We start from the raw sequence: 12314 nt of genomic DNA, 5'->3' as shown, positions 1-12314 counted from the left end.
GACATCTGTGCTATAGTTTAGTATTGGGTTTGGGTACCTCCACCTCTGGGCTTGTCCTGGTCCAATGCCTCCAATAGGATGCCATATCACTGACCTTCAACTGTGCGTTTCAGAAATACAAATGAAAAAATGGCCTGAAATCATGAATGCTGAAATCATGAATGCTTGCACTGACTAGCCAATTCTGACAGAAGCAATAAGCTACAATTAATCCTGCCTGGGCTTAATTAGGAATGTTTTATGGCATTGAATGGGGGAAAGACTAGTGAGGCAAAATTCTCTGTTACCAAAGACATGGTTTACCACCCATACTGGAAAGGATAAATGCAAGGAAATTGTTGAAATAATGAAGAAAATTAGGAAATTCAGGTTTTTCACTAATTACAGAATCACAAAGGTTTAAAAGTAATAGTATATGAAAATGTGTCATTATAAAGAATAATATTGTGATGAAAATGCTCAAGGTTATTACAGTCACTATTCATAAGTGTCTGCCATGGAGCTTTAGTCTGGGTGTGATATATGGAAACTGTCCACAGGGACTGGATACTGCAAAACGCATTGCATTTTTTTAATTGATGTGAAGCATTGTATAAGCTCCAGGTGAGCAATTAGCATCTCTACTCCCCAAAAGCACAGACTCACAAAAGCATCTTACAACTTGCTATATGTATCTTGTGCATAGGAAGGATCTTCATTACACAGAGCAGCTACTCTGCATGAGGGATGCATCCCAACAAACAATGAAGGAATTCACATTTCTTGCATTTGCAAGCATTTACAAGTAAAAGTCACATATATAAGTCTCATTTCTCTTAGTGGAGTGGTCTGGCCTGCTTCCTCCTATGGACTCTTTGGTTTGAAAAACCTGCAAAGGCTTGTTTCCCTTCTACCCTGAGCAGTGCAATCAAAATCATGCTCTTTCTCCATTCCTTTCTTCCATTTTTCCTTATTTCTGTCCTCTTCTCTCTTCTTTCTTTCTTTCTTTCTTTCTTTCTTTCTTTCTTTCTTTCTTTCTTTCTTTCTTTCTTTCTTTCTTTCTTTCTTTCTTTCTTTCTTTCTTTCTTTCTTTCTTTCTTTCTTTCTTTCTTTCTTTCTTTCTTTCTTTCTTTCTTTCTTTCTTTCTTTCTTTCTTTCTTCCTTTCTTCCTTTCTTCCTTTCTTCCTTTCTTCCTTTCTTTCCTTTCTTTCTTTCTTATTTGCTTGCTTGTGTTCTCTCTTCCCAGTAATGACCCAGTACTTAGCTGGGGGAAGGAAGGAGGTGTGGGGGCAGGACTGTGTTAATGCCCTAATTAAGTCTGTAGTTAGCTGATGGGAAAATCGTTGTCAGGAGAGCTGATAACAAGCATAAACATGACAAGCTTGTTTTGAAAAGTCATCCTGTCACTCTGTTTACTTATGCTACTGCATGCAGCTCCAAGCTACTGTCATATATGTTTATATTGATCCATCTGCACCACTTTTATTTTACTCTCCCACCCCCCCACCCCCCCCTTTAAGGAATATAGATAAAAGGTTCAGACATCTGGCATTTCAAGGGATCAAGGAGTCCCCACAGTAGAAACACATATTCACTGCTTTAAGGAGTAATAGAGAGCATGGAAGAGAACGCTCTGAAAAGGTGAGGAACTTGATACATCAATTTTAATTTTCTGAATGACTTACAGATGTCCTGGTCTGTGCTTAATTTTATTGCGATATTTAAGTAATTCATTAGATTAATATTAAAAATGAGAGGTCTATTCTACATGTATTTTCAATAGAGATCTGAAAGTGTTACAAAATATAAGGATAAATAGTAGTGTGTGCAAAATAAGTCATGGTCTCTCTGCCACAGCATACACTGCGAGTGCAGTATTTCTCTCACAATTGGAATCACAGTATTGTGTATGTTTCATTCCAGTGATGGCCAATAAGCCTTCCTGAACTGTTCAAATTATTGGCTGTATGAAAGAGTTGTTCAGACTATTCGAGCTGTGGTATACAGTCTAGGATTTCTGCTTTGGAGAAACCTGTCTTGGTTTCCCACAGTTGAAGACTTGCTGCAGCACAAAAACTGAGATAAATGATCAAGCCTTAAATGCCTGAGCCAATTCAGCATCAACACACTCCTTTTCTGGCTTCGGATAATAGCAGAAGTGATAACTTAAGGCTGTATGTGTGGCTTTGGAACTGGAGAGGGGTTTGTACTACAGTGGCTTCGTTTGATTTTGCTTTAGCTTAGGCAAAGGAATCACATTTCCAGTTAAAATACGCATTGACTTCTTGTGGCTGTTGTTTTCTCTCTTAGCCACAGATGACTCATTACAGGTAAGTAACGTTTCACAAATCAAGCTTTAATTATTTACTTGACATGAGAGGAGTATAATTCATTGTTGTCCAGCCAACACAAAGAAAATTCAACCACATTAACCTTCCCCTTAGAGTAGATGGGCCTTTATCAGAATTCAGTTTATTTAGGGCATGTAAACAAAAACTTCCAAGAGGAAAGATTCATCACAGAGTCCCTAGTAAAAATGCTTTATAAAAAGAAATTTTGTTATGGACCTAGATCATTAATATCACTATATATCATGGGTCATCAGGAGAGATTAATCCACTGAACTTCCTCAAGGGTCTTCTGTCACCTAGAGTGAGACCACAGTGGGATTCATTTAATCTTACTTAGCAGTCAAACATGTAGGTGCCTTGGCTGAGCTAGCCATTCAGAGACCCTTCTCACTAGCCTGTGAAAACAGACAGGCTCCTCAGAAGGCCTTGTCCTCAGCCCCCCTCGGGCTCAGACACCCATTTTAGGATGGTATGAGCTGCCTTCTGGAGGGGCTTGCCCCCTTCCCTAGCTACACACAGACTCTACAGTTTAGACAGGACAATTCACATTGTCAGCTGAGTCAAATGTGATGGATGCCATTCTGTTTTCTGGGTTCCATTTCATCCTGTATATGGATCAGCTACCAGAAAGCATGGAACGTATTTAACAATTATTAAGGAAAGTCCATAACACTAAACAGATTTTCCATATGAATCATTGTCTTTATTCACCTGTCTGAAATACTGTATTTATACAGGTACCAGAGTACCTCATCTGCCCTGTTGTACTTGCTCTCACCACACTTTTTTGGTAGGGAAGGACAACTACTTACATTTTGGAACCAGCAGATACTAAGGAATAGAGAGATTGAAGTTCAAGTCTACAAAATGTGTTTGAGCACTGCAACAGCTCCATGGCACAGCACCTCACTTTTAGGTGCCTTGCTCTTGTGCAAAATCTACATCTTCAGGTTTGAACGTGCTTTGCCTACAATTACACAGGGAGCTTCTGGTGGAAGACAGAACAGAGGTCTTCCAAATCTTAGCCTCTAAAAACATCCTAACACCCAAATTTTCAGTGTTTCCTTTCTGAAAGTGGTTGTGCTAGTATACAGTGGTTCTGAGTGACTTTACCCCTAAATTCACGTTACATTTGGCCATGTGCAGATCAATGGCTAAGTCCTGCCACCCAGTCCATCCGTACATGGAGTAGCTATACATCATTTGGCAGTTCTTTTCTTCATCACAGCTGGAGCTCTAATTCCAGTAATCTTTCCTTTCTCACCTTTAACCATAGCCCATTCACGATTTAATCTTCTTCCATCAGTGATAAAAAATTGGATTGATCCATCTTCTCCCTAGTGATTTAGAAACACAAATAAAGCTGTAATGCATCATAAGGGGCATGTCAGATATGTAGTCACCTGCACATCTGCAGCAGTCACTACAGAAACAGCAATTTCTGTATAAAAATGAAAGGAAATATATTAGCATAGCTAACATTTTTTTCAACTTCAGTATTTCTAACTCCCATGTCCTGGACAAATGCCAGCCTGGGTAATTCTATTTTGAATGACCTAAATTCGTTCCCACTGTACTTCCAACTAGATAAGTTATTCTAATGAGAGTAAACACAGCAAATTATGTACAGTAGCTAGGGCTGCTGTCAGAGGACAACTTGCATGCAGAAGACTCCCAATGTATTTTGCCAACCATAAGATTAATTCAGCTCTGTGTTATGCAAGCCCTTACAGGCACAGCAGATGATGTGAGATGTGACAGACAAGTCCACAGTAGTCTGTGGTGGAACAAGTACCTCTGAAATCGCTTCTCTGCTGAGAAGCCATTACAAGTTAAGGTATCTCAAGGACTGGTTAAGCAGTAGAGGTGTCTAATGGAGTCATTCAAGAAGCAAAATTTCTCTTCAGTCCTGACTAGACATCAAAGCCCCCCTCAACTGGTGAGAAGACCCCATCAGTGTCTGAAAGAGTTCCATAAAGTCTAATTGTCGTTACGAGCACAAAGAGTACAGTCATTCCGGCAGTAGCAAGTGTAGCCAAAGGACAGAGAGTATATTCAAGAAAAGCAAAGCTAGGTGAAAAAAAGTATTTTCTTTTTATTCAATGTTAGAACAAGGACCAAGAAAGTTTTGCTTGACAGAAAAGATCCCAGATGTTTCAGTAAATTTTGGATGAGGCCCTACAGGTTCTTCTCCTACACAAGTCTTGAGTTAAGTGGAAAAAACACAAGTTATGTGTTGCTTATAGCTCATACTTGCTTAATGCTACCAAAAACTGACATCTAGAGCTAAATTAGCAAGAGTTTTTTTCACTTTTATGTTTGTGAGCTGCACAGAATTATGATACAGAGAAAAGGTTCATTAAATTCCTCTGGAGAACGGCCTGTAGATGGATAAAAAGTGGCTCACATACTGTTTCTAATGCAAATGTAAAAGTTGATTATGAAAAACACCTTCATATATGCATGGAACTATCCATGTTTGTAAAATTTCTAAAGGCCATATCTTCCACAGAAAACACTTGCAGCTTCACAGACTGACAAAGGTCAAAAACCACTAGTTAAATAATACATAGATCTGACTGTACATCTTCCTTCAATGGTAGCCATCATGTGGCTAAATTCCCATTCACCTCTTTGAAGAGCTGTCCAGAGATGAAAAGGCTCTCCTGTTATCTGACTGGTCTCCGGTGATTCATGTGAAAAAGGAAAACTTCAGAAAAACAGCCTTTTAGAAATATATTTCACAAAACTAAATACTCTTGTTTTTAAAGATACTTCTCTGCAGACAGAGTTACATATATTACCTCTGGGTAGCTGTCTAATGCACACTCTAGCATTGTACTGCTGGAAAAATGAGGCAGCTCTTCTCTGAGCAATTAGGTGGGATGAAGAGCTTTGGTAGAACAGTAGCGCAGCAACAGGAATATCAGATCCTTTGCTGAATCATTCAATCTCTCCTCTCTCTTGCAAATCAGCACTCCATGTCTTAATAAAGGTATACTCAAACATCCTTTTATAACAGTTTGCACCTATATGGGATCATTCAGAGGAGGAGATCAAAATAATCTATATATACACACTAAGAAATTGATAAACAGAAATAAAAAGAAACCCTGAGAAACAGTGTGGCTTGTACTAATTTACTCAGTGAACTTACAGCAACAAAAAAGAAAATCCTGAATACTCGTCTCTGAACACACGTACTAATTACTGCGCTAGTTAAAACAATCTGACTAGGAACAGTTTTGAACTAATATACTGGGAAAAAAAGTCTCTCCAAGAACATATTTTGAGTGCAAATGAGTCAATAAACAAAACATGGAGTACAACAAAGGGTCATGCCCTAAATGTTTATGTTGGAAAAATAGCATAAAAACTGACTGAGACCAAAGAACAGTGTGTTTGCAGGCAAAGCAAATACTTGGTGACAATACAGGCAACCGAAAAAAAAACATCGGGTAGGAATAAAAATTTGCTTCTTTTCCTAGGAGAGAGGGAGGACAGCAGACACAAAAATTACGTAAGTTAAATGGTGCTCCCTTACAACATAAAGAAGTAACATTTCTTTCCCCTCCTTTGTTACAATCTCTGTGTGACTTAAGGCAAGCTTTTAGAATACTATAGGCTTCAAACATGTAAGAGCATATGTGAGGATATGGATATGCCTCTACATAATCAGGTGTCTTTTCACATCACACTGTTAGAACAATATAATCAGTGTCAGTTAACATCTGCTTTGAATTACTGTTCCTCTGGTTAGACCCAGTAAACTCATTAGACTCAGGTGCTGTGTATGTGCCTACAAACATACATTACTTGGATGGAGAGTAAGAAAACTTTAAGGTAAACAGAAAAATTAGCACATATTTGCTACTGGAAAAAATAATGATAGTTCTGTTTTCTTATTTCACACACACACACACACACACACACACACACATATATATAAATGTGTAGCAATATCCAGGCTCGTGGAAGATACAGATGAGAGAATCTCAGAAAAAAAAATCTTGAGTAAATAAGGCCCATTTGTGAGAGAAAGCAGCCATTAGCTTCAGTGCTATTTCAATGCTGACAATGGGACAGGGGAAAATGATTAATCACTACAGCTACTATAACTGCTCACTATTACATACTCTTTTAAAAAGCTATAGCTGTGAGCATTTTTGTTTATTTGTCCTAAGCACTTGCCTTCTTTCTTTCAATATATTGCTGCCAGATCTTGAGGTTTTGTCACAAACCTCAAAGTAATTTGAAAACTAGGTGCCAGAATCATGTGAATACATAAGCATTTTACATTTTCATCTTTTTCTGAATTGTTTATTTTTTGTGTTTAACATACCTCAAGAGCAATGAAAAGGAGAGTCAAAATCCAGCTAAAAAGAATAAGGTTTTTAATCTCACAATCCATAAATTTAACATGATTGTGTTAGATCACCTGGCTCGTAACTTTGCTGAACATTTGTGTCGGCCATGTAGTAATAGCTTCCTGCTACTCTAGAAACCTTCACATCTTTGGGATTTTGGAGCCAGCCCGTGCAGGGCAGGTATTAATGTTAGAGTGTTACATGCTTTGGCACAAAGCGAGGTACCACAAGAGCGCCAGGCAACCTGGGCCCCTGTAATGACAGACCCTTTCCAAGACCACTGATCTATTCCTGCCTAATGTCACAATGAAGAACCTTATTCGTATGTTAAGGTAAGAGTAAGTATCTAAATAAGGGATTCCTGTTTTAGGATAATGAAATTACTGGCACGGATGCACTCCAGAAGGCTGATGACTGAAACTAGAAATAAAAATATCCCAGTCCAATCCAAGTTTACCCTTTCTCCAAGGAATGAAGCTGTGTCTGCACTGGTAGCACACAACACAGCACACCAGGAGCAGACCTGCAAAGCCAAAGAGTTAGCGCTGAAGAACTGATGTCCATGGCATGTGGATGGGAGATGGTTGCTGGTTTTGTTCAGTGGGAGGATTTCAGACTAGGTCTAGTCCATTTTTGTGGGCTGACTGTCCTTCTGTAGTTGCAGTGCATTATATTGTAACTGTCACTTAATTTCTTCTAAAATAAATACATCTTGGGCGTGGAGACTCTGTAATGCAAATCAAAGCATAGTAAATAGGGACAAAACAAATTAAATCCTGATCCAAACTAGTGTGTTACTGTGGGCACATCCTGAGCTGTAAGAGGTGAAGGATGCAGCTTCCTGGCAATGTAAACCGATCTAAGCCAGAGCTGTCATAGCCCTACCCCACAACAATTTTCCCAATGACCCACTTTTTATTTCTCCTCTATTATGTTGGCAAGGTGCTTGTCTGGCAAAACAACATGGTTTCAGGGTATTAAAAAAGATTAAAAAAAAAAACCCAAACCCCACCCTATTTTTCTACTCACTTCAGTGCTTTTCACCTTTTCCTCCCAAGCCCAGTGTAATGTGCAGTCAGATGAGCTTCAGTGCTCAAGGTGGAAACACTCAGCTGGTGATAGAGATGGAGATCAGTCAAAAGAGTTTGAGGACAGGACCATGGCAGACTTTACTGTCTTACAATCAACACAGAGGGCTGTATCTTTAGGTTGGAGATGAAATTCACTAAAGAAGCAGCAACAGGAAGCACTCTGAAAACATCTATGCCTGGTATCTCCATGACGCGACACAGCAATATTTAGCAATATCAGTCCAGGCTCAAATGCAGACTTTGTAACTGAGGGCCTCACTAGCGTGACCTTCTCTCTGATTTCTCCACTGCATGCTTTATCTGAAACCTCAGTTTCTCCTCCAGTACTCAGGTTTTTTCCTTCCATGCTTATTGCCCTAAACTCCATCCTACAGCCTGGCAAAAAGGCTTCTATGAGAAAGTCAACAGCTTTCACCATCACCTGACAGCCTGATGAGCATAATTTCTGTCCCCCTCAAAAGTAATGGGACAGTGACACCAATTCTTCCTTAGTTTACCCTTGCATATAGCAATACTCTTATACATTCTCCATTCTGTAACCACACAAAGAATTTGAAGAGTCCCCCTAGGTGCTGCTTTCGCTCTTGCTAAGGTTTTTCTATGACTCACTGATGGACTTAATTTATACATTTCACACAGAATCATACAAAAATAATGGTAAGAGCTTTGCAAATAAACAACAGAAATAGCAGAATGCTATGTCCGTTTCTGTCAGACATGTGTTAGACCTTTTATCCCAAAAACAAGATTCCAATCCACTGCCTTTACAGTTCATCAGACAGGACATCAGCATTTCAGTTTAAACCTTCCTATTGAAGGTTTAACTCCTTCAGTAGGAAACTGAATAACCATTACACTAAGTCTAATGGGTATTTTATCAGTGGTGTTAAATATTTTGTTGCTTCTTTTTTATTAGTTTTGTGAGATGCAGTTTCCTTTGCCCCATGTTCCCTACTATGCAAGAATTCCCAGTGTGCTTTAAGTTAATGACAATTTAATATATAGTAGGAAAACCTTCACTAAACCATAAAGTCCAATTGCTGACACTAAAAAAAAAAAAAACCAAACAACAAAGCTTTCAAATAATCCAGTACATGACCCCGCATCACAGTTATAAAACATACCAACTTTCAGGGCAAATCTTGTCCAGAATGATTTGCATCAGCAATATTCTACACTTGAAGAATTTTAAATTTTTTATGAAACAGTGGATTGTCCTTACAATTATTTTGATACACAATGTCTCTGTACATAAGCAACTTAGTCATTTTGGCTTCCTTAGCTCATTAAAAGTGTTTCTAAAAAAGAAGATGTGTTTTGAAATTATGTCGATTCTCAACTCAGATTGCACCGCCCTCATTAAATGTTTAGTGGGGGAGTGGTTTGCTTGCTTACTTCTCAGAATGACTCTTTCCCAATCAGTATGAATCTTCACTCATTTGTGTGAATGAGGACAACCAAGATTTTAACTCTTGTGATTCTTCTGAATGTCACATGTTGTTTACAGATGTCAGTGGGTGAAGACAAATGAGATTTCTGAAGAATGTCTGGTGGCCAGGAGTGTGTGGGAATCCTTGCGGTCAGCTGCTGCCTTCCCTCTTGCTCTCGAACAGAGCCCCAGATGGATTCAAACAGCAGGGTAGTGGGATTCCCTCTTCTGCTGTCCCCACTTTCCCAGTTAGTTCAACTTTTTGACCAGGACCAGACCTTGAGCTGATATTGTTATCAAGTTTCTTGTTTTAGCCCTAAGACTTAATTATTTAATAACAGTCAGCTCAGAGCCCATCACCTTGCAACAGAACAAGATCTTTTTCCTATGAGTGTTCCTTTACGTTTAGGTGTTTGAATATAATCTGCTATTGTATTGCCTAGTCAATCAATACCAGGGTGTGCTTGTGAAATACTCTGAAGTTAAATTTTGTTTTTATTGCCCTGAACAACTCAATGTCACCAGAAAACTTTGCCTGCCTCTTCACCAGTCACCCACCTCCTTTTTCTAATCGTTTATTGCTTTTGTGAACAACACAGGCCCAAGCAGAGATCCCTGCAGGACTTCAGTGGTGATCTCATTCCACTTAAAGCTGATGATATATTTCTAATTTGAGTTTCCTTTATTTTAACCAGTTTTATCTGTATGAAAAAAAAAAATCTGTATTTTCCCCATATACCTTTAAGGGACTTTGGTAAGCAACTTTTTTAGAAATTTATCTAAACTGACATGCAACTCCTTTACAAAGCAATTTTAGATTTTCTTCATGCTAATTCAAGATACAGACACACTGGAAATGCCATAATTCTCATAAGATTTGAGGGAATTTTGATCAGCTCTCGTTTCTTTCTCCTGTTTCCTATAATTTATGGCACCTGTCACCAGAAAGATGGCGATCTGGATAACACAGTGTCCTTTACTGTTACAGTCTCCTTCCTTTAGACAAGTCAAAATATGTAAGAAAGACACCCAGCAATAAGCCAGATGACTGATTACACTGTTTGTTAATTACAGTATATTAATAGCCTTATAGAGCAAACTTACATTATGTTGGTTTGCTAAGACTGCTTGAAGGTCTATGCAGAAAGCTAAATACATAGTCAATCTCACAGCAGTCAATCTAATTTCAGGGTTCCATTTGAAAATAGGGAGGAAGAAGGAATGGAGGTGAACAATATTCATTCATCTTTATTATATATTATATCTGCTGCTTGTAAAGATGCTCATATTAAAGATCTTTTATGCCTCCTTTAACAGTATTCAGTTTACATACCTATTGGCGGAGTAAATTCAGATAAGTGCACTTTACCTGAAGTTACAGATTTAGCCTTGCCCTTCATCTCCCAGCTTTTCTCAAATTGTTGCCTTTTCATAGGTGGAGGAGAATTAAAGCTCAGTGAAAATACCAAGAATAATTCTACATACGAAGAAGAAAATTCAACAGGGCTTATGTCCATTTCTCTATGTTCTCCCCTGAAATATCAGTTAAATGGTTTTGCAGCTGGACTTTCTAAGTGCCAAGTCCTTTTCAGAAAACATTTGCAAAACTGCTCCTCAAGATGATCTTAAAAGATAAGGCTGGAAATTGTTAGTGCTTACTGAACAGATGGAGAGGATACCACAAGTGAGATAAGAGGAAGAATAGGCATTCAGAATGACCAGAGCTAAGGTAAACAACTAGCCCACCAACCCCCCAGGCCTAAAAGAACCAAAAGCAGGGGTGGAAAAAAACATTTTTAAAAATGCAAGATCCACTTTATACAGTATGCCAAAAAGAAAATCAATCTTCCTGCTAAAGAACTCCCTAAACACTGGCTGCAAAAAGCCATCAATAGTTGCTCAGACCGCGATTTGTTTTAAACAGTCAATTCTGTCTACATTGATATTAGCCAAGCATAAGTAATAACTAATTCACTGAGCCTTCACAAACATACAAGTGCAGCATTAGAGCATGTCAAACCATCTGAGACTAATTTGAGGTCTGCAGGGTGTAGGACGTGGAAGTCTTAAACTTTATACCATTGGACCGGAAAAACTTCTGACCGTATCATGGCCCCATGTGTTTATTACAATGTACACAAAAATATATGCATGCTAAAGATAGAAAATCTGTAGCATTGAGATTTCAGTGGTAGGTGAAGTGGTGGAATAAAATATAATGACAGGCTATTTTTTTTTCTTCCAGCCCAGCTCTTGCGGAAAGCTGTTAGGGTTGGTGTTTTAACTTTTTGCAAGGAGTCTGTTTGTATAACCTTTCCTCAGTAAATCTGTAATTTGGGTCAAGTTGGAGAAATTTGTAGAATTATACAGTCACCCTGCAAGAAGACATTTTTCTTGGAGTAGTCTCTCATTATCACTTCTGTGGGAGTTGATACTCTGAGTCAGGTAAGGACATGTTCCTAGAGCTCATCTGGTAATTAAGAAAGTGATTCTCACTGTATGACTCCACCTAAGATATGCTCTGAAAATTAATATTACAAGCCCATGGGTTGGCCTAAATCCCAAAACTGTTCCTCAGCTGGAAGGAAAGAAAAGGCCTACCCTTTTCGAGGATGACTAGAGAACTAGACTGGGAAAGTCCAGTAATACAGCAGACTGCCTCAGAGAGTCTTCAGGATGCCACGTGGTTGTTTTTCCAATCAACAACAGCATGGGACCTTGAAAAGTTATGTTCTGCAAGTCTTGCATCTCAAGATACAACCTTGATCAGGGAAGCAGGAAATGAGGACCTTGAACTCTCACCTTCCTTCTCATCTACTACACTGAGTTACAAGATCCACTGGGGACAAGAAAAAGTAGTAGGGCATCCTATGTCAGATACTCCAGAGCTGAAAATGTGTCCCAGGACATCAGCACAAGAGGCAAATGTGCCACACAGGATTGCACTTGCGCTTGTTCCTATAACTGGATGCTGAAAATGTCCTCTAGGACACCTGATAAACTCCTAGATATATGCTTTACTCTGCAAAGTAATGTATATTTTATGTAAGAGACAACAATGGAATTAAGAGTTTGTGCATATGTTGCTGCTTAAAAC

The sequence above is a fragment of the Phalacrocorax carbo genome, chromosome 3, assembly GCF_963921805.1.
Source record: "Phalacrocorax carbo chromosome 3, bPhaCar2.1, whole genome shotgun sequence".
In the NCBI taxonomy this organism is placed as follows: Eukaryota; Metazoa; Chordata; class Aves; order Suliformes; family Phalacrocoracidae; genus Phalacrocorax; species Phalacrocorax carbo.
The sequence above is the reverse complement of the archived record's forward strand: the minus strand, read 5'-3'. Positions refer to the sequence as shown.